This window comes from Arachis ipaensis, chromosome B01 (assembly GCF_000816755.2).
Source record: "Arachis ipaensis cultivar K30076 chromosome B01, Araip1.1, whole genome shotgun sequence".
Taxonomy (NCBI): domain Eukaryota; kingdom Viridiplantae; phylum Streptophyta; class Magnoliopsida; order Fabales; family Fabaceae; genus Arachis; species Arachis ipaensis.
The window spans coordinates 56,073,256-56,093,314 of NC_029785.2; positions in this window are offsets into that span (position 1 = coordinate 56,073,256).

The following is a 20,059-nucleotide window of genomic DNA, read 5'->3' on the forward strand; positions in this document are numbered from 1 at the left end:
TAAAGATTCCGTTTGCAGAGGCACTTGAGCAAATACCCTCTTATGCCAAGTTCATGATTGATCTTATTGACTCTTTGGTAGAGGAGATCAACATGGCTGAGAGTCTCGAATCAAAGCTGGAAGACATCTTTAAAGATGTTCAGCCTGATTTGAAGGATTCAGAGGAATTGAAAGAGCCTCTGAAACTTCCTCAGGAAGAGGAAAAACCTCCTAAACCCGAGCTCAAACCATTACCACCATCCCTGAAATATGCATTTCTGGGAGAAGGTGACACTTTTTCGGTGATCATAAGCTCTGCTTTAAATTCCTTGGAAGAGGAAGCGCTACTTCAAGTGCTAAGGACACACAAGACAGCTCTTGGGTGGTCCATAAGTGATCTTAAGGGCATCAACCCAGCAAGATGCATGCACAAGATCCTATTGGAGGACGATGCTAAGCCAGTGGTTCAACCACAGAGGCGGCTAAATCCAGCCATGAAGGAAGTGGTGCAGAAAGAGGTCACCAAGTTACTGGAGGCTGGGATTATTTATCCTATTTCTGATAGCCCCTGGGTGAGCCCTATCCAAGTTTTCCCCAAAAAGAGAGGCATGACAGTGGTTCATAATGAAAAAAATGAACTGGTTCCTACAAGAATAGTTATAGGGTGGCGCATGTGTATTGACTACAGAAGGCTCAATACAGCCACCAGAAAGGATCATTTTCCTTTACCATTCATAGACCAGATGCTAGAAAGACTAGCAGGTCATGATTATTACTGCTTTTTGGATGGCTATTCAGGCTACAACCAAATTGCAGTAGATCCCCAAGATCAAGAGAAAACAACATTCACATGTCCATCTGGAGTATTTGCCTATAGAAGGATGCCATTTGGGCTGTGTAATGCACCTGCAACCTTTCAGAGATGCATGCTCTCTATTTTCTCTGATATGGTGGAAAATTTTTTGGAAGTTTTCATGGATGACTTCTCAGTATATGACCAGAAAAATTACACAACCACAGAAAAAGAATTGCTTGCAGTGGTTTATGCCATTGACAAGTTTAGATCATACTTAGTAGGATCAAAAGTGATTGTGTACACTTACCATGCTGCTCTTAAATATCTACTTACAAAGCAGGATTCAAAACCCATGCTCATAAGATGGGTGTTGCTTCTGCAAGAGTTTGATATAGAAATAAGAGATAGAAAAGGGACAGAAAACCAAGTGGCTGATCATCTGTCCCGGATAGAACCAGTAGAAGGGGCGTCCATTCCCTCTATTGAGATCTCTGAAACCTTTCCGGATGAGTATTTGTTCGCCATTCAGGAAACACCATGGTTTGCAGACATTGCAAACTATAAAGCTGCAAGGTTCATACCAAAGGAGTACAGCAGGCAACAAAAGAAAAAATTAATTACTGATGCAAAGTACTACTTGTGGGATAAACCCTATCTCTTTAAGAGATGTGCAGACGGAATAATCCGAAGGTGTATGCCTAGAGAAGAAGCACAGAAGATCTTATGGCATTGCCATGGGTCACAATATGGAGGCCACTTCGGAGGTGAGCGAACAGCCACCAAGGTCCTCCAATATGGCTTTTACTGGCTGATAAACCACTATTTTATGGTTTATATTGTGTTTAATTGTGTGGTTTTATCATGATCTTTACCCACTTATTCATATGATTAGCATGCATTTATATTTCCTTCCTAAATTTATTACATGATTGGAAACTTGCTTCCTAGAGACTTTTAATTATGTATTTTAATTCTCCTTTATTCCATGCGATGCCGTGATCTGTGTGTTAAGTGTTTCAGGCTTTATAGGGCACGAATGAGTTGGAGATTGGAAAGGAAGCTTGCAAAAATGGAAGGAACACAAGAAATTAAGGAGATGACCAGCGAGAAGTGACACAGCCGCATGGCTCACCCGACCGTGCGAAAGAGAGGAAATCGCAGTGACGCGGCCGCATGGCTCACGCGACCGCGCGGATTGGAATAACATAAGTGACGCGGAGGCGTGGACGACGCATCCGCGTGGAGAAGCAAAACTCCGAATGACGCGTCCGCATGAATGACGCGATCGCGTGACGTGCGCGATCTGCATAATCTGTAGAATCGCTGGGGGCGATTTCGGGCCCTATTTTGACCCAGTTTTTGGCCCAGAAAAGCATACTAGAGCCAGGGAACATGCAGAAACCAACAACAACATTCATTCCGTATAGTTTTAGTTTTTAGATCTAGTTTTCCTCTCCTCTAGGTTTTTTTCTCTCTACACATTCATAGTTTTTAGGATTCTTATTTTCTATTGCTTTTTGCATTGGGATTTTGAGAAGATTTATTACCTCATCAAGACTTCGTCATTCTAGTTCGTTTTCTTTACTTGGCTTTACTCTTCCATGTCCTTTAATTTACTTAATTCTACTATTGGATTATTTTAGAATTTATTAATACACGAGTTATTTTTATTTTTAATTGATTCTTTTGAGTTTTATTTATCATGTCTTTCTTTAATTCCCTTTCCTATGTTATGAGTTCCACATTCACAATGAGTGAGTAGTTCCCTAACTTGATGGGGAGTTGATTGAAAGGAACCCTTGAGTTGGAATGCTCAAAGGAGAAATTATAATTGGGTTTATTATTGGATTGCCCTCTAATCACTAACGCCAGTCCTTCCAAGTAAGCGGACTGGGACATGTGAATAGAAACAACATTTCAACTTGTTTGACTTTCCCTTACCTAGTAAGGGATAACTAAACAGAACAACCCCCAATTATCAATTAATCTTGAGAGTACTGCAACAAGAATAGGGCTTCCAACTAATCTACTCCGAGTCAAGGCTTTTATTTAAATCACATTAATTCTCTGATTTAATTTCCTGTTATTCAACTCAAATCTTTTTGAAAACCATCCGATTAATAAAATAGCACACTTTCCTGCAACTCGTTGGGAGACGACCTAGGATTCATACTCCCAGTATTCTAATTTTAATTTCTGTGACACCCTTTTTTAAATTGATAAGCGAATTTCTGGTTGGTTGAGGACTATACTCGCAACGCATATCTTATAACAATTCTTAACTCGCCAATTTCCGCCCACATCAATTTTTGGCGCCGTTGCCGGGGAGTTGCAATAGAGTGCTAAAGTTATTGATTGGATTTTATTTATTTGCATTTTATTTTATTTTACAAATATGAGCTGCTTGTTTCTTTCGTTGGATGACGCGTTCGCTTCCTGACCCAAGCTTGTTAGTATTCGATCCAAAGATTGAAAGAACTATTTCACTAATAAGGCAAGCTCAGCGTCGGTTAGTTCTCTCTGAGGGCGGATCTGAAACGTCACTTGAGAAAGAAACCAGCCCCCGTTCTACTGATTTGGTTGTTTTACGTGCAGATAACATGGCAGCAGCTAGGAGAGTTACTATCCAGGAGGCTGAAGCCCCTGATACTACACTCAACCAGCAGCAATTGTATCCAACTGGGATACACTGAGAAGAGAATTCTTGGAAAAGTTCTTTCCAGCAGAAGTTAGTGATAAACTGAGGAAAGATATTTCCATGATTGTTCAGGATGATTCTGAAACTCTTTATGAGTACTGGGAGTGCTTCAATAATCTTCTGGAAGCTTGCCTCCACCATATGATTGACAAGATAGTGTTACTCGGTTACGTCACACAAGGCATGAGGCCCCAAGACAAGACCACATTGGAAAGTGCTAGCAATGGGTCTATGAAAAAGTACAAGACCAGTGATGAGGCATGGCAATTGATCAGCGACTTAGCTGAATCTACTAGGAATCACAGGCAGAAACAAGGCCGTGCAAAAGCTATTGCAGAAGTATCCTCTAGCAGAGAGACTGCTGCTTTAACTCAGAGTATCTGTGAAATGACCAACTTGCTGAAGCAGATGCAATTGAATCAACAAGTTCAGCAAGCTCAACCTACTCCACCACAGCAAAACCAACAGTTAGTCCCACAGAGAGTTTGCAGAATCTGTGCTGATTATAGCCATTATACTGATGAATATCCGCAGCTCCAGTAGGAAGACAACATCGTGGTAGCCACTCATAACTTCTATGACCGCCCCAACCAAGGGTACAATCAAAGTGGCAATTACAAGCATGGATGGCAGGACAATTCTAACCAGAATTGGAGGGACAACAACAACAACAGAGGAGGCAGAGATAATCAGGGGAATCAGAGGTGGAATAACAGCAACAATAGGCAGCAGAACCAGTACCAGCCTTACAGAGCACCTCACCTGAGGCAATCCCAAGGACAACAGAATACCCAACAGCAGACCTCTCAAATTACCTATCCTTCTTCTTCTGCTAATGATGACTTACTACAATCAATTGATCGGAGACAGCAGACCATAGAAAATAACATTAATGCCACTCCGAATGGTCTGAACGCTACTTTGCAAGCTCTTGGCTCACAGATTGGTTCAATGAATAACTCCAATAATCAACATTTGAGCTCTAGTGGAATTCCCTCTCAACCATTACCCAATCCCAAAAGTGGTATTAATGCCATCACCCTAAGGTCCGGAACCACACTGCAGAAGAGGAACCAGGAGGAGCCAAGCTCACCAGAACACGCCTTAGCTGAAGAGGTAGTGGAAATAGAAGATGTTGAAGAGGAAGAAGACATACAGGACATAGCTGAAAAAGAAGAAGCTCGACCACAAGAGGAAGCATCAAAAGGCGCAGACACTGCAGAAGACACCACTCCTATTCCATTTCCACAACTTGCAAGGAAGCCCAGGAAGCAGCTGGAACCTGATCTAAAAATGGTAGAGATATTTAAAAAGGTTGAGGTAACTGTTCCTCTATTCGATGTTATTCAACAGGTACCTAAGTATGCAAAATTTCTAAAAGATTTATGTATACATAAAGACAAAATTAATGAATTAGAAACTATTCCTTTAGGTAGTTCCATATCTGCTTTAATGGGAGGTTTACCTGAAAAGTGTAGTGACCCAGGTCCTTGTATAGTTAATTGTACTATTGGTGGTGTGATAATTTTTGACTGCATGTGTGATTTAGGAGCATGTGTGAGTATAATGCCTTTGTCTATATATGATGTTTTGAGGCTCCCTCCCTTAAAAAGGTCGGCAGCTCGTTTTGTGTTAGCAGATAAAAGCATTATTACAGTGGTTGGAGTTGCTGAAGATGTATTAGTGGGCATTAAAGGACTCACGTTTCCCACTGATTTTTATATCCTGAAAATGCCCCAAAATGACTCAGACAAGCCATCATCAATCCTACTCGGAAGGCCATTCTTGAAGACCTCAAAGTTTAAATTAGATGCTTTTTCAGGAACATACTCTTTTAAAATAGATGGCCGAATAGTGATCTTCAACCTGAATGGAGTTATGACGCATCCTCCGGAGGATCACTCTATCCTCAAGTGTGACATTATAGATGAAACCGTGGCTGAAGTCCATTAGGAGGAACTTGAAGAGAAGCACACAGGACAAGGTCCAAGTGTGGGGATATTCTCAGAGGATAATGATAGTGCTTTGCCATTGTTACCAGCTCCAGACAACCCAGAGCCTGCCCATGATCAGAAGTTAGAGCTAAAACCCCTTCCTCCACACCTCAAATATGCTTACCTTGAAGACAAGCAGAAGTTTCCAGTTATCATTGCAAGGGAGATCACTTCTCAACAAGAAGAGCAGTTACTTGGTGTGCTGAGGAGACACAAAAAGGCAATTGGTTGGAATTTGGCAGACATAGTAGGCATCAACCCTCAAGTCTGTGAGCATAGAATATTTTTAGAAGAGGGAGCAAGCCCTGTCCGTCAACCTCAGAGAAGACTGAAACCCCACTATCCTCGAGGTTGTCAAAAAGGAAGTGACCAGACTACTAGAGGCAGACATCATCTACCCCATCTCAGACAGTGAATGGGTGAGCCCAATACAAGTAGTGCCAAAGAAGTATGGAGTCACTACAGTGAAGAATGAGCATGGACAGCTCATAGCAACCAGAGTTCAGAACGCCTGGAAGGTCTGCATTGACTACAGACGCCTCAACCAAGCCACCCGTAAGGATCACTATCCTCTTCCATTCATTAATCAAATGCTGGATCGCCTATCAGGTAAATCACATTATTGTTTTCTAGATGGTTACACAGGTTATTTCCAGATTCATATAGCTCCTGAGGATCAGGAAAAGACCACTTTTACATGTTCTTTTGGGACTTATGCTTACAAGAGAATGCCCTTTGGCTTGTGCAATGCACCAGCTACTTTTCAGAGGTGCATGATGAGTCTTTTCTCTGATCTTATTGAGGACTGCATGGAAGTTTTTATGGATGATTTTAGTGTTTATGGCGATTCCTTTAGCCTTTGCTTAGATGGATTATCTAGAGTATTAGATAGATGTGTCAGTACAAATCTTGTATTAAATTTTGAAAAATTTCACTTTATGGTTAAACAAGGGATTGTACTAGGACATGTTGTGTCTAATACTGGCATTTCTGTAGATCCAACAAAGGTGGATGTTATTTCTAGTTTACCTTACCCCTCTTCTATGAGGGAAGTCCGTTCGTTCCTTGGCCATGCAGGTTTTTACAGGAGATTCATTAAGGACTTCAGTAAGGTAGCACTTCCCTTATCCAGGCTACTGCAGAAAGATATTGAGTTCGAGTTCAATGAAAATTGCAAACAAGCGTTTGATAAGCTGAAAACTGCCCTGACTCAAGCTCCAATTGTGAGAGGACCAGACTGGAGCCAACCATTTGAAATAATGTGTGATGCTTCCAACCATGCCGTAGGAGCAGCACTGGCTCAGCGTGAAGGTAAGGATCCTTTTGTTATTGCTTACGCGTCTAAAACTTTAGATGCCACTCAGTCGAATTACACTACTACTGAGAAAGAGCTTCTTGCTATTGTTTTTGCTCTGGATAAATTTCGAGCCTATTTACTTGGTACTAAAGTCGTAGTGTATTTAGACCACCCAGCTCTAAAGTATTTATTAGCTAAAAAGGAGTCCAAACCAAGGCTTATACGTTGGATACTGCTATTACAAGAATTTGATTTGGATACCGACAAATGAGCTCATTACCTGCACTAGGGCTAGACATGCATCATTCTTGTCTGCACATTATTCTCTGTTACATTCCTTTCTGAGTGTGGTCTATTTCTTTATGTTTGTCTGCTTGCATGCTATTTCTGTGTTTTATTTTCTTGTATTCTTTTATTTGTGTTCTGCTTTCTGTTGTCTCTACTTTCTCTTTCTATCTTTATTTTCTATTTACTGCTTCACTATATTATGTTATTTGTCTGCTAATCGACCCCAAATTAATGAACTTAACTAATAACCCCGGCCCTACTAAGAACTCCCCAGTTCTTACCCCTTCTCTCTCCCTTCCCCCTTCAGATGGAAGCAGGAATACCCTTCCATAATCTACCGATGATCGTTTTGCAAAGAGGATTCCGCTCTAGGTAGTCTTCTGAGTCTAGGGTGAATCTCTTTATCTGTTTATATGTATATACTATGAGACCAGCCAACGTCTGTACCCCGTTCGTATGCGCACTTTAGCCTAAATCCTGTGAACGAGATTCCTATTGTGTGGCTACTTCATGAGGTACCAGAGAGACGTCCTGTGGAAAAGTCTGATCGTGCAGAGGAGTAGCAGATGATGTTCTATCTTTTGATAACGTTTCACCTGACTTGAGTTTTGAAGACCTAGAACGTACTTTCCCTCGCTTTAGTAGTTTAGAGGGACTAGGTGAGTATAGAGTCTAGGCTAGCCTAGGTGCCAGCTTAGGGACCTCTTGAACAAGTCAGGACCTGTGATGTTGTATGTATATATAAGTATATAGTTATTATCTAGCTATATCTAGGGGTGTTCTAACTAACAGTCTATTTTCTAATAAAGGCTGAATCACCGAATGCTGTCAACTACTTGTGATGTATTTATGTGTGGTTGTTTATAACTATTTTACCTATTATTATTTGTGAATTGATTATAAGTGATTCTGTTTATTAATTCAAACGTTTTCAAAAAAAATACCTCGCTAACTAACTACGCTTTTAACAACGAATCAGGCTCATATAATAAATAATAGATAATAATTAGGATGACAAATTGGTAGCACTCAGTTTCTGGTATATCCTACGCGTACTGAAAATTGGGTCGTTACATTGTACATGCTTTCTTTCTCTCTTCTAGGCCATTCCTATCCTATAATTCCTGAAATCACTCAACAAATATATCACGGCATCGAATTGTAGTATAAGAGGATTAAAATATGGCAATTTGAAGGCAAAACAAGCATGTTTTTCATCATTGAGCAATATTAGGAAGTGAACAAAAAACCATGCATTTTTTGTGAATAAGTGTGAGAAATATTGATAAAACCCCCCAAATTCTACACAATATAAACCACAAAATTACGGTTTATCAGCATACTTGACTAGCTTTCTTCTCATGTGTTTGTTGATGTTGGTTGATAGTTCTCCAATAGCCTTGAAGTTAGCTATGTCTGCAAACCAAGGGGCTACTCGGATCATCATCAACTGCTCATCAGGGAAGTTTTCATTTACTGCAACTTGGTGTGTCTCTTCTTCTTCTTGTTGAATCCTTGAGAGATGGTCAGCTACCTTATTCTCTGCTCCGCTCCTATCTTTAATTTCAATGTCAAATTCTTGTAGTAGCAGAATCCATCTTATTAATTTGGGCTTAGATTTTTGTTTGGTAAGCAAGTATTTGAGTGCTACATGATCAGTGAATACAATTACTTTAGAGCCAATAAGATATGATCTAAACTTATCAAAAGCAAAGACTATGGCTAAAAGTTCTTTCTCTGTGGTGGTATAGTTCCTTTGATTCTCATTAAGGACTTTGCTAGCATAGTAAATAACATGTACTAGCTTGTCTTTCCAGTGTCCTAGAACAGCACCAACAGCGAAATCAGATGCATCACACATTAATTCAAATGGAAGATCCCATCTTGGTGGTGCTATAATAGGTGCAGAGGAGAGTCTCTTCCTAAGCTCATCAAAGGCTACCATGCACTCTCTATCAAAAACAAAGGGAGTATTTGAGACAAGTAGGTTGCTGAGAGGTTTTACAATCTTTGAAAAGTATTTAATAAACCTCCTATAGAACCCATTGTGTCCCAAAAAGCTTCTGATTGCCTTGACACTGCAAGGTAGAGGTAATTTCTCAATCACTTCCACCTTTTCCTTGTCTACTTCTATACCATTTTTTGAAATCTTGTGACCAAGAACCACCCCCTCAGTTACCATAAAATGGCACTTCTCCCAGTTCAAAACCAGGTTGGTTTCTTGGCACCTTTTTAGCACAAGAGCAAGATGGCTTAGGCAATCAGAATATGAGTTTCCAAACACAGAAAAGTCATCCATGAATACTTCTATGAACTTCTCAACCATGTCCGAAAAGATGGAGAGCATGCACCTTTAGAATGTTACAGGTGCATTGCACAATCCAAAGGGCATTCTCTTATAGGCAAAAACACCATATGGACAAGTAAATGAAGTTTTCTCCTGATTCTTGGGGTCTACAACAATTTGATTGTAGCTTGAATACCCATCCAAGAAGCAATAATACTCATGTCTTGCCAATCTTTCAAGCATCTGGTCCATGAAGGACAGGGGAAAGTGGTCCTTCCGGGTGGCTTCATTAAGTTTCCGGTAGTCAATGCACATATGCCATCCGGTCACTGTCCTTGTGGGTATCAATTCATTCTTCTCATTTGACACAATAGTGATCCCTCCCTTCTTTGGGACTACTTGCACCAGGCTTACCCAAGGGCTGTCTGAGATGGGGTAGATCACCCCTGCCTGCCACAATTTCAACACTTCTTTTTGAACCACTTCATTCATGGTTGGGTTCAGCCTCTTTTGTTGTTGCCTTGAAGGTTTGGCATCTTCTTCAAGTAGGATTTTGTGCATGCACATTGAAGGACTGATCCCTTTTAAATCTGCAAGTGTCCAGCCTATGGCATTGATGTGTGGAAAATGATCCAACACAAAACTCACCGGCAAGTGTACCGGGTCGCATCAAGTAATAATAACTCACATGAGTGAGGTCGATCCCACAGGGATTGAAGGATTGAGCAATTTTAGTTTAGTGGTTGATTTAGTCAAGCGAATCAAGTATTGGTTGAGTGATTTGTGCTTTGCAGAAACTAAATTGCTTGAAATGTAAAGGGAGAGGGGGTAAAGTGCAGTAAATTAAAGAGCAGGAAAGTAAAGAGGCAGAATCTTAAAGTTCAAGTAATGTAAATTGCAGAAACTTAGATTGCGAGAAATGTAAGTGGCTGAAGCTTAAAGTGCAAGAAATGTAAATTGCTTGAATCATAAAAGGAATTGGGAATTGGGATTACAGGATTTAAACAAGCAGAATTAAATTGCATCAAACAGCAAAGCAAAAGATGAATTGAATTGGAATGGATCTCAAACAGAAGAGTAAAAATGCTTTGAGAATTGTAAAGACAGAAAGACAGTGCTTAATTTGCAGCAATGTAAAAGAGGTTGAAGATCTCAGGAGTGGAAGAGACTAGATAACAAGTCTAGATCTCAAATCCTTCCTTGATCTAATAAGAACAATTGCAAAAGAAACAAAGAAAAGTAAATTACAGAAATCGTAGAAAGTTGGAAGCAAGAAAGTAAACAGAAGGTGAATTCAATTGTGCAGAAAATTAAACAAGAGATCACAAGGTGAGTTTAAAACAGAGTGCTTAAGCAAGAACAAGGAAGAAGAGAGATCAATTCTCCTTCCCAATTCTCTAAGATCTAAATTCAAAAGTAAAAGCTCAAAAATGAAAATGAAAGCTAAAAAGGAAAATTCAAAGTAAAGTCTAGCGGTCCTCATTACATCAAACTAACTCCTATTTACACACTTTCTATTCTTGGATATTGAAATTTGGATGGGCTTTTGATTTGGTGAAGAAATGAATTAAGTTGGAATTTTAAATTTCATTTTCAGCCCAAATGCACCTCCCAGGGGGATGCTCAGCTCACAAAGTGAGCTGAGCTTTGAGACTTGGTGTGGGGAGGCCTTGGTAGCGTGCTGTTGCTTGGGATGCATCAGGGGAAAGCTCAGCTCACAAAGTGAGTTGAGCATTGGTGCCTTGGTGCCATTTTGTTGTGTGCTGCCCTTGGACCGTGTCAAATTTGTTGCGCGCCCCATTCCCTGGCCGTGTCATGTTTCTTGTGCGCTTCACTCCCCTTGGCCGTGTCAAGTGTTGTGTGAAATGCACCAAGGGTAGCGCTCAGCTCTCCAAGTGAGCTGAGCTTTGGTGTTCACAAGGAGAGCTCCTTGGTTCGAAACCTACGGGAAGCATGCGCTGCCCATTTCTTTGGTTGCCTTGCTTCCTTGCTTCCTCAAGGTGTGGGGTTCGAACCTTGGGGGATGCATTTGGCCATTTTTGGCTTATTTTTCGTTGTGAGTAGCGCTTCCCTCATCCCCTTTGGTCATGGGTTCAAACCTTGGAGCAAGCATGTGGCAAACATTTTCCTTGAATTATTTCTTGTTTGCTCTCGATAATGCTCACTTTGTGAGCTGAGCCTGGTCTTTCCTTTCCTTGTTTCTTTGCCTCATGTTGTGCTCAGCTCACAAAGTGAGCTGAGCTTTGTGCCTTGGTCCCTTGAGAGTAAGTGTAGCGCTCACTTGGTGAGCTTGGTGCTCTTGGAGAGAGCTTCATAGTTTGTTGCGCCACACTTCCTCTTTTCTTGGCCACACTTCTTCTTTCTTGAGCCACACTTCTTAGGCCACGCTTTCTTCTTTTCTTCTTTTCTTCACCTACAATTAACCAAAATAACCAATCAAAGTATCACCAAATTCACAAGGTTTATAAATCATTAAAAATCAATTAAATTTAGCCTAAACCTCATGATTTAGCATCAATTATGTGGTGGTTGTTTGATTCAAAGAAGTCATACATTTTCATTCCAAATTACTTACTTAGGATGCAAGAAAGTGCATAAAACCAAATAAAAATAAAGAAAAAGGCTAGTGAAACTAGGCTAAGATGACTTGTCATCACAACACCAAACTTAAAACTTGCTTGTCCCCAAGCAAGCATCAAACATAAGAGAAGATAGAATGAAATAGATAAGTATATATGTTCTTATTAGGCATATAGTTGAATTTGGTTTATGGGGTTTTATGCAGATCAAAAGTAGCTCATTTATTACTTGCTGTCAAAACAAACCATGTTTCCTTAAGGGTTCACCAAGGTTGCTGCTGTAATGCCTTACTTTTTACTTATTTCCCTTGTTAGCTTTTTCTTCTTTCTTTTGTATTACAGAGCTTATTATTTATTGAAGGCTTGGTGGCAAATGTTGCAGTGGCCTTTGGCTTAATTTCACTCAACATTTCTTCACCACAGATACATGGCTCACCTTTTTCCTCTTAGGATCATTGATGCCCAGCATCTCTTTGGATTACTAAGTGTTTTGTGGCTAGGTTGCTCTTTATTGTGGACTTTCAGTTGGCAATCCCAAATCAGTTGATCTAAGTGGCCAAGTTTTGAAATACTCCTTAGAACTTACTTGTCCAAGCATATCCTAGTACAAAAACACCACAGGCATGTGTCCTAGGGTCCAAGCTATTGGTGTCTAGCCTTATTGTTTGTTTCTTTGCCATTTTCTTTGGCTTTTCTATTTCTTTTTTTCTTTCTGTTTTGATTTATTTTCAAGGGACTTTCATTAATTGAAGGATCATAGCAGCAAACTAGCTTAAGCTTCAAGTAACATGTCATTTTGCAGCAATTATTTTATGAGCTATCAATTGAATCAAACATATACCACCACTAACTTCCATTCTAACTTTTGCAATATTGAACAATTACTTTTCTAAATCAAACATCATTCTTTTATTCAAACAGCAAGGAGGACAAAGCAAAATATTCAAGCTAATGAAGGATGACAATTATTATGCAGATAACTTTTAAGCTACCAACTTTCACTTGCAACTAGAAAAACACTTTAGCCAGAAATAAAGGATTTCCTGAATTGGAACATTTCTCCACAAACGAGGATCAAGTGTGAATACAACCTGTTGGGGTTGAAGCTTTTCATTCTTCCTTCTGCTATGCTCCTTCTGAGTCATGATGTAGATGTTCTTTAATTTGTTGGCTGTTTTCCTGCATACTCCTCAACGGTTGCTTGCTTTTTCAAGCACTTTAGGCATCTGGTTACTCTGCAAAGCTTGTTTGTGGGCTTTTAAACTTACTTTGGTGTGTGAACACCAAACTTAGTTCCTTGCCAATGTTTCTCATACAACAATTTAACTATCTGTGCAATCTTTTTTCCTTGCTAAAGGTAATGAAACTAAAAACTATGAAACAGCAAATAGTTAACTAGTTTATCTAAATGTTTGAAGCTAGCATTATGCAAAAAGTGAGAATGTGTTTTATAATGAGACTTTGGTGGAACACCAAACTTAGAATCCTTCATTCTCCCTTAAATTGTTTTGGTGTGCAACACCAAACTTAGCTTCTTGCAATGTAGATAAAACTAATTGACCTTTTTATTAAAATAGCTTATGAAAAGAAAACTACCTCAGGTTGGGTTGCCTCCCAACAAGTGTTTCTTTATTGTCATTAGCTTGACATCTCATCCTCTGATCATGGGGGTTGAAAATCATAGTGCCTCAGCTTTTCTCCTCTTACTGTGAACTTCCTTCCGGTCTCCTCTTTGATGATCTCTAGGTGTTCAAGTGAAAGGATCCGGTTCACAGTGTAGCACTCAGATAATTGTGGAGACACCCTCATTGGTTGGGTATTTAACATCACTTTATCCCCTGGTGAGAAGCCTTCAGTAGGGATTTTCTTATTTCTCCACACTTTTAGCCTCTTCTTCTTTTCTTCTTTCTCAGGAGATAATTCATGCCTTGGTGGTTCTTTATCTGGAGTGTTGAGGTTCTTATCTGGGGGTTTTGGATCTAGTTCCTCCTTGATTTCTTTGGTCTGTTGCACCATCTCTACTTCTTTCAAGCATGGATTTGGGAGTCTTGGAGTTAACTCATTGAATGCCTCTTTCAAGCTTTGATCCCTGGCTTTATCCTCCATACAATCTTCTTCTTGAGTGGGCTCATGCAGGGTTTTAAAAACATGGAATGCTAGGTGCTCATCATGCACTCTCAGCAGCAATTCCCCTTTTTCAACATCTATCAATGCTCTGCCCGTAGCCAGGAAAGGCCTCCCCAAGATGATAGGAGTGTTAGGGTCCTCCTCCATATCCAGGATGACAAAATCAGCTGGGAGAAGGAATTTTCCTACTTTTACCAGCACATTCTCTATAACTCCGATTGCTTGTTGAATGGACTTGTCAGCCATTTGAAGAGCTATTCGAGTGGGTTTCAATTCAAAAATTTGAAGCTTCCTCATGAGAGATAGAGGCATCAAGTTTATGCTTGCACCAAGGTCACAAAATGATTTCTCAATAGTTATGTCTCCTATGGTACAAGGTATATAAAACCTTCCAGGATCATCCTTCTTCTCTGGTAGACCTCTTTAGAGAATAGCACCACACTCCATTGTCATTTCAAAAATTTGTCCTTCCTTTAAGGGTCTTTTCTTTGTTAGCACTTCTTTCATAAATTTGGCATATAATGGCATCTGTTCAAGTGCTTCTAAGAAAGGAATATTGATGCTGAGTATCTTGAATATTTCTAGGAACTTTGGATATTGCTTATCCTCGTTTTCTTTTTTAAACCTCTGAGGGTACGAAAGTTTGGGGACATCTGGCTTCACCCCTTCCTTCTTCTCTTGTAGCTGTGTTTCAAGGATGTCCTCATCTTTCTTTGAGCTTTTTGCATTCTTGGTCTTTCTCTCCTCTTCACTTCTTTCTTCTGTCTCTTCTTGTGGAACTTTTCTGTTGTGTTCTTCCTGATTGATGGCTTCCTTCTCACTTCCCACCATGATTGCTTTGCACTCCTCCCACTTTGTAGCTTTTCCTTTGTCCCTTGGGTGGTCTTGAGTAGCAATAGGGGATGCATTTGATTGCTTCTCACCCATCTCTGCAATTTGTTTAGCCATTTGTTCTATATGCCTCTCAAGATTTCTGATTGAAGCTTCTTGGTTTTTGATTGTAGCTTCTTGGTTTTTGATTGAGGCTTCTTGGTTTTTACTTGTTATGGCTTGATCCTTCCGTGCTGCTTCCTGATCTTGTTTTGCCATCTCTTGATTTTTCATGAGTTTCTCCATTATTATCTCTTGGTGCTTCATCATCTTTTCCATCAATATCTCCAAATTGAAAATTCTTTAAGTGTCTTGTGACGCTTGTGGCTGGTTGTGAGATGTTGAAGGTTGATGGTAGGTATTTTGGTTAGTGGTTTGGTTATTAGGTGGATAGTAGCTAGAATTTGGGTGGTTGTTTTGGGGTTTTCTATATGGATTGGGGTTAGTGTTTTGCTGGTTGTGATTTTGGTTGTTTCTTGAGTTGTTTTGGTTTGAGTTTCTTTGCCATGGTTACTGGTTTTGAGTGTGGTTATCTCCCCATCTTATGTTTGGATGGTTCTTCCAGGATGGATTGTAGGTGTCACCATAGACTTCATTTTGGACGGAGCTTTGGTTGTGCACATATTGAGGTTGTTCCTGCTGCTGATCTTCTTGGTTTTCTTCATTTTGCCCCCATTTGGTTGATGATTGGCTTGTGTTGACTGCTGCAACTTGGAGGCTATCAATCCTCTTGGCCATTTGCTCAAATTGTTGTTGAATTTGCTGCTGCATCATTTTGTTTTGAGCCAGAATTGAATCCACTCCTTCCAACTCCATCACTCCTTTCCTTTGTGATGGTTGGCGTTACCTTTGGTGAGCAAAGAAATACTGGTTGTTAGCCACCATATTAATGAGATTTTGGGCCTCCTCTGCAGTTTTCATGAGCTGCAAAGATCCTCCAGCTGAATGATCCAATGCTTCCTGGGATTTCAATGTTAGGCCTTCATAAAAATCCTGCAACCTATCCCATTCATCGAATATTTCAGGAGGACACTTCTTGATTAGAGCCTTGTATCGTTCCCATGCCTCATATAAAAGTTCAGCATCCATTTGTGTGAATATTTGTACTTCAGTCTTCAATCTTCAATCTAATAACCCTCTGAGGTGGGTAAAATTTGGCAAGAAACTTGCTCACTAAATTATCCCAGTTGTCTATACTGTCCCTTGGGAAGGATTCCAACCATTGAGTAGCTTTTTCTCTGAGAGAAAATGGAAATAATAGCAGCTTGTAGATGTCAGGATACACTCTATTGGTTTTGACAGTGTCACAAATCCTCAAGAGAGTAGACAAGTGTTGATTTGGATCTTCAAATGGACCTCCTCCATAAGAACAATTATTTTGAACCAAGGTGATGAGTTGTGGCTTTAGTTCAAAGTTATTTGCATTAACATTTGGGGTGAAAATGCTACTCCCACAATGTCTAGGATTTGCAAATGTATAGGAAGCCAAAACTCTTCTCTGAGGTGGATTGTTGTTGTTTTTGGCTGCTCCACCTGGTGGATTTGTTGGATTTTCCTCCATTTCTTGGTTCTCTTCTCAACCTCCAAAGTGTTTCAGGATCAAAAGGTGTGGATTCATTGCTTTTCCTTTCTGACATAAACACAGAACCAGAAACCAGAATTATACACTCTATTGTTAGAGTGAAGTTAGTGTTAGCTTAAGCAAAAATTCAAACAGTTAGTGGGTTAGTAAAAAAAAATTAAATTGCTTGAAATGTAAAGGGAGAGGGGTAAAGTGCAGTAAATTAAAGAGCAGGAAAGTAAAGAGGCAGAATCTTAAAGTTCAAGTAATGTAAATTGCAGAAAATTAGATTGCAAGAAATGTAAGTGGCTGAAGCTTAAAGTGCAAGAAATGTAAATTGCTTGAATCATAAAAAGAATTGGGAATTGGGATTGCAGGATTTAAACAAGCAGAATTAAATTGCATCAAACAGCAAAGCAAAAGATGAATTGAATTGGAATGGATCTCAAACAGAAGAGTAAAAATGCTTTGAGAATTGTAAAGATAGAAAGGCAGTGCTTAATTTGCAGCAATGTAAAAGAGGTTGAAGATCTCAGGAGTGGAAGAGACTAGATAACAAGTCTAGATCTCAAATCCTTCCTTGATCTAATAAGAACAATTGAAAAAGAAACAAAGAAAAGTAAATTGCAGAAATCGTAGAAAGTTGGAAGCAGGAAAGTAAACAGAAGGTGAAATCAATTGTGCAAAAAATTAAACAAGAGATCACAAGGTGAGATTGAAACAGAAGTTCTTCAATTCTTCACCCAAGATCCAACGCAAGAAAAGTAAAGAGTGCTTAAGCAAGAACAAGGAAGAAGAGAGATCAATTCTCCTTCCCAATTCTCTAAGATCTAAATTCAAAAGTAAAAGCTCAAAAATGAAAATGAAAGATAAAAAGAAAAATTCAAAGTAAAGTCTAGCGATCCTCATTACATCAAACTAACTCCTATTTATACACTTTCTATTCTTGGATATTGGAATTTGGATGGACTTTTGATTTGGTGAAGAAATGAATTAAGTTGGAATTTTAAATTTCATTTTCAGCCCAAATGCACCTCCCAGGGGGATGCTCAGCTCACAAAGTGAGTTGAGCTTTGAGACTTGGTGTGGGGAGGCCTTGGTAGCGTGCTGTTGCTTGGGATGCATCAGGGGAAAGCTCAGCTTACAAAGTGAGCTGAGAATTGGTGCCTTGGTGCCAATTTGTTGCGTGCTGCCCTTGGACCGTGTCAAATTTGTTGCGCGCCCCACTCCCTGGCCGTGTCACGTTTCTTGCGCGCTTCACTCCCCTTGGCCGTGTCAAGTGTTGCGTGAAATGCACCAAGGGTAGCGCTCAGCTCTCCAAGTGAGCTGAGCTTTGGTGTTCACAAGGAGAGCTCCTTGGTTCGAAACCTACGGGAAGCATGCGCTGCCCATTTCTTTGGTTGCCTTGCTTCCTTGCTTCCTCAAGGTATGGGGTTCGAACCTTGGGAGATGCATTTGGCCATTTTTTGCTTATTTTTCCTTGTGAGTAGCGCTTCCCTCATCCCCTTTGGTCATGGGTTCAAGTCTTGGAGCATGCACTTGCACTTTATTTTCTTTGAATTTTTCCTTTGGTGCTCTCGATAATGCTCACTTTGTGAGCTGAGCTTGGTCTTCCTTTCCTTATTTCTTGGCCTCATGTTGTGCTCAGCTCACAAAGTGAGCTGAGCTTTGTGCCTTGAGAGCTTGAGAGTAAGTGTAGCGCTCACTTGGTGAGCTTGGTGCTCTTGGAGAGAGCTTCATGGTTTGTTGCGCCACACTTCCTCCTTTCTTGGCCACACTTCTTCTTCCTTGAGCCACACTTCTTAGGCCACGCTTTCTTCTTTTCTTCTTTTCTTCACCTACAATTAACCAAAACAACAAATCAAAGTATCACCAAATTCACAAGGTTTATAAATCATTAAAAATCAATTAAATTTAGCCTAAACCTCATGATTTAGCATCAATTATGTGGTGGTTGTTTGATTCAAAGAAGTCATGTATTTTCATTCCAAATTACTTACTTAGGATGCAAGAAAGTGCATAAAACCAAATAAAAATAAAGAAAAAGGCTAGTGAAACTAGGCTAAGATGACTTGTCATCAGGCATCCTTGTGCTGTCTTAGCACTTGGATAAGCTTCTCTTCTTGCTCCTCACTCAGACTTGAGTTTATGATTACTGGGTAAGTGTTGTTGGCACCCAAATATGCATATTTCAAGCTGGATGGCAAGGTTTTCAATTCTAGTTTTGGTGCCTCTGCTTCTTTGTTATCTGTGGTGGTTGGTATGATTGGATTCTTCATAGTTCCTTGTGGTAGTTCTCCATTTGATGCTTGTTCCAGCTCAATAGTTCCTTTATATTGTTCTTCTTCCAAGACTCCTTGAACTATCTGTTCCATGGTGTCTAGCATTATGCATTCTCCTATAGATTCTTTGGGGTAACTCATTGCTTTAAAGACGTTGAAGACCATCTTCTCTTTATGCAATCTCAAGACTAGTTCCCCTTTTTGCACATCAATAATGGCTCCAGCTATAGCTAGGAATGGCCTTCCTAGGATGATTGATGTGTTGGCCTCTTCTTCCATGTCCAGCACAACAAAATCAGCTGGAAAAATGAATTCCCCACTTTTACTAACAAGTCTTCCACCACCCCATGTGGAAACTTAAATGTTCTGTCAGCCAATTGGAGTGCCATTCTTGTTGGCTTGGCTTCCTCAATCTTCATCCTTCTCATCCTGGTTAAGGACATGAGATTTATGCTAGCTCTCAAGTCACACAAGGCTTTCTCAATAGTGATATCCCCTATGATGCAGGGGATTTGGAAACTCCCTGGGTCTTTCATCTTCTGAGGTAGCTTCTTTTGTATGATGGCGCTACATTCCTCGGTTAGTACTATGGTCTCCTGTGCCTCCCAGTTCCTTTTTCTTGTTATAAGCTCTTTCAAGAATTTGGCATAGAGTGGTATTTGCTCCAATACCTCAGCAAATGGTATGTTGATTTGGAGCTTCTTGAAGATCTCTAGGAACTTGGAGAATTGGCCATCCTTCCTATCTTTTCCCAGCCTTTGTGGGTATGGTGCCTTTGGCACATGGGGCTTCAGGACTAGTTTTGGTGAAGATGGAGTAGGGGTCTCTTCTTCATTCTTATTCCTATGCTTGTCTCCAACTTTTTCTTCATGGTTGTCTTTGCTTGGGGTTCCTTCCTCCACAACTTTTCCACTTCTTAGTGTAATGGCCTTACATTCCCCTCTTGGGTTAGCCAAGGTATCACTGGGAAATGTGTGTGTGGACAGTGGGATTTGCTTGGATAAGATCCCCACTTGTGCTTCTAACTTTGAGATTACTGCGCCTTGATTTTTCAGATTTGACCTGTATTCTTCTTGATTGGCGTCTATCCTTCTTTTAGTTTGTGCTTGTCTCTCCATAAGGGTGGAGACTGCTCCTATAATCTGTGATGACAGTTGTGCTATTGTAGCCTCCATCCTCTCAAAGTTGCTCTTGATTTCACATGGTTGCATAGTTGAGGGTAGTGTGTCTTGATGGAGGTTGTTGTGTATTGGTTGGTTGCTATGGTATGATGTGTTTTGTGAGTTATGGTAGGGTCTATG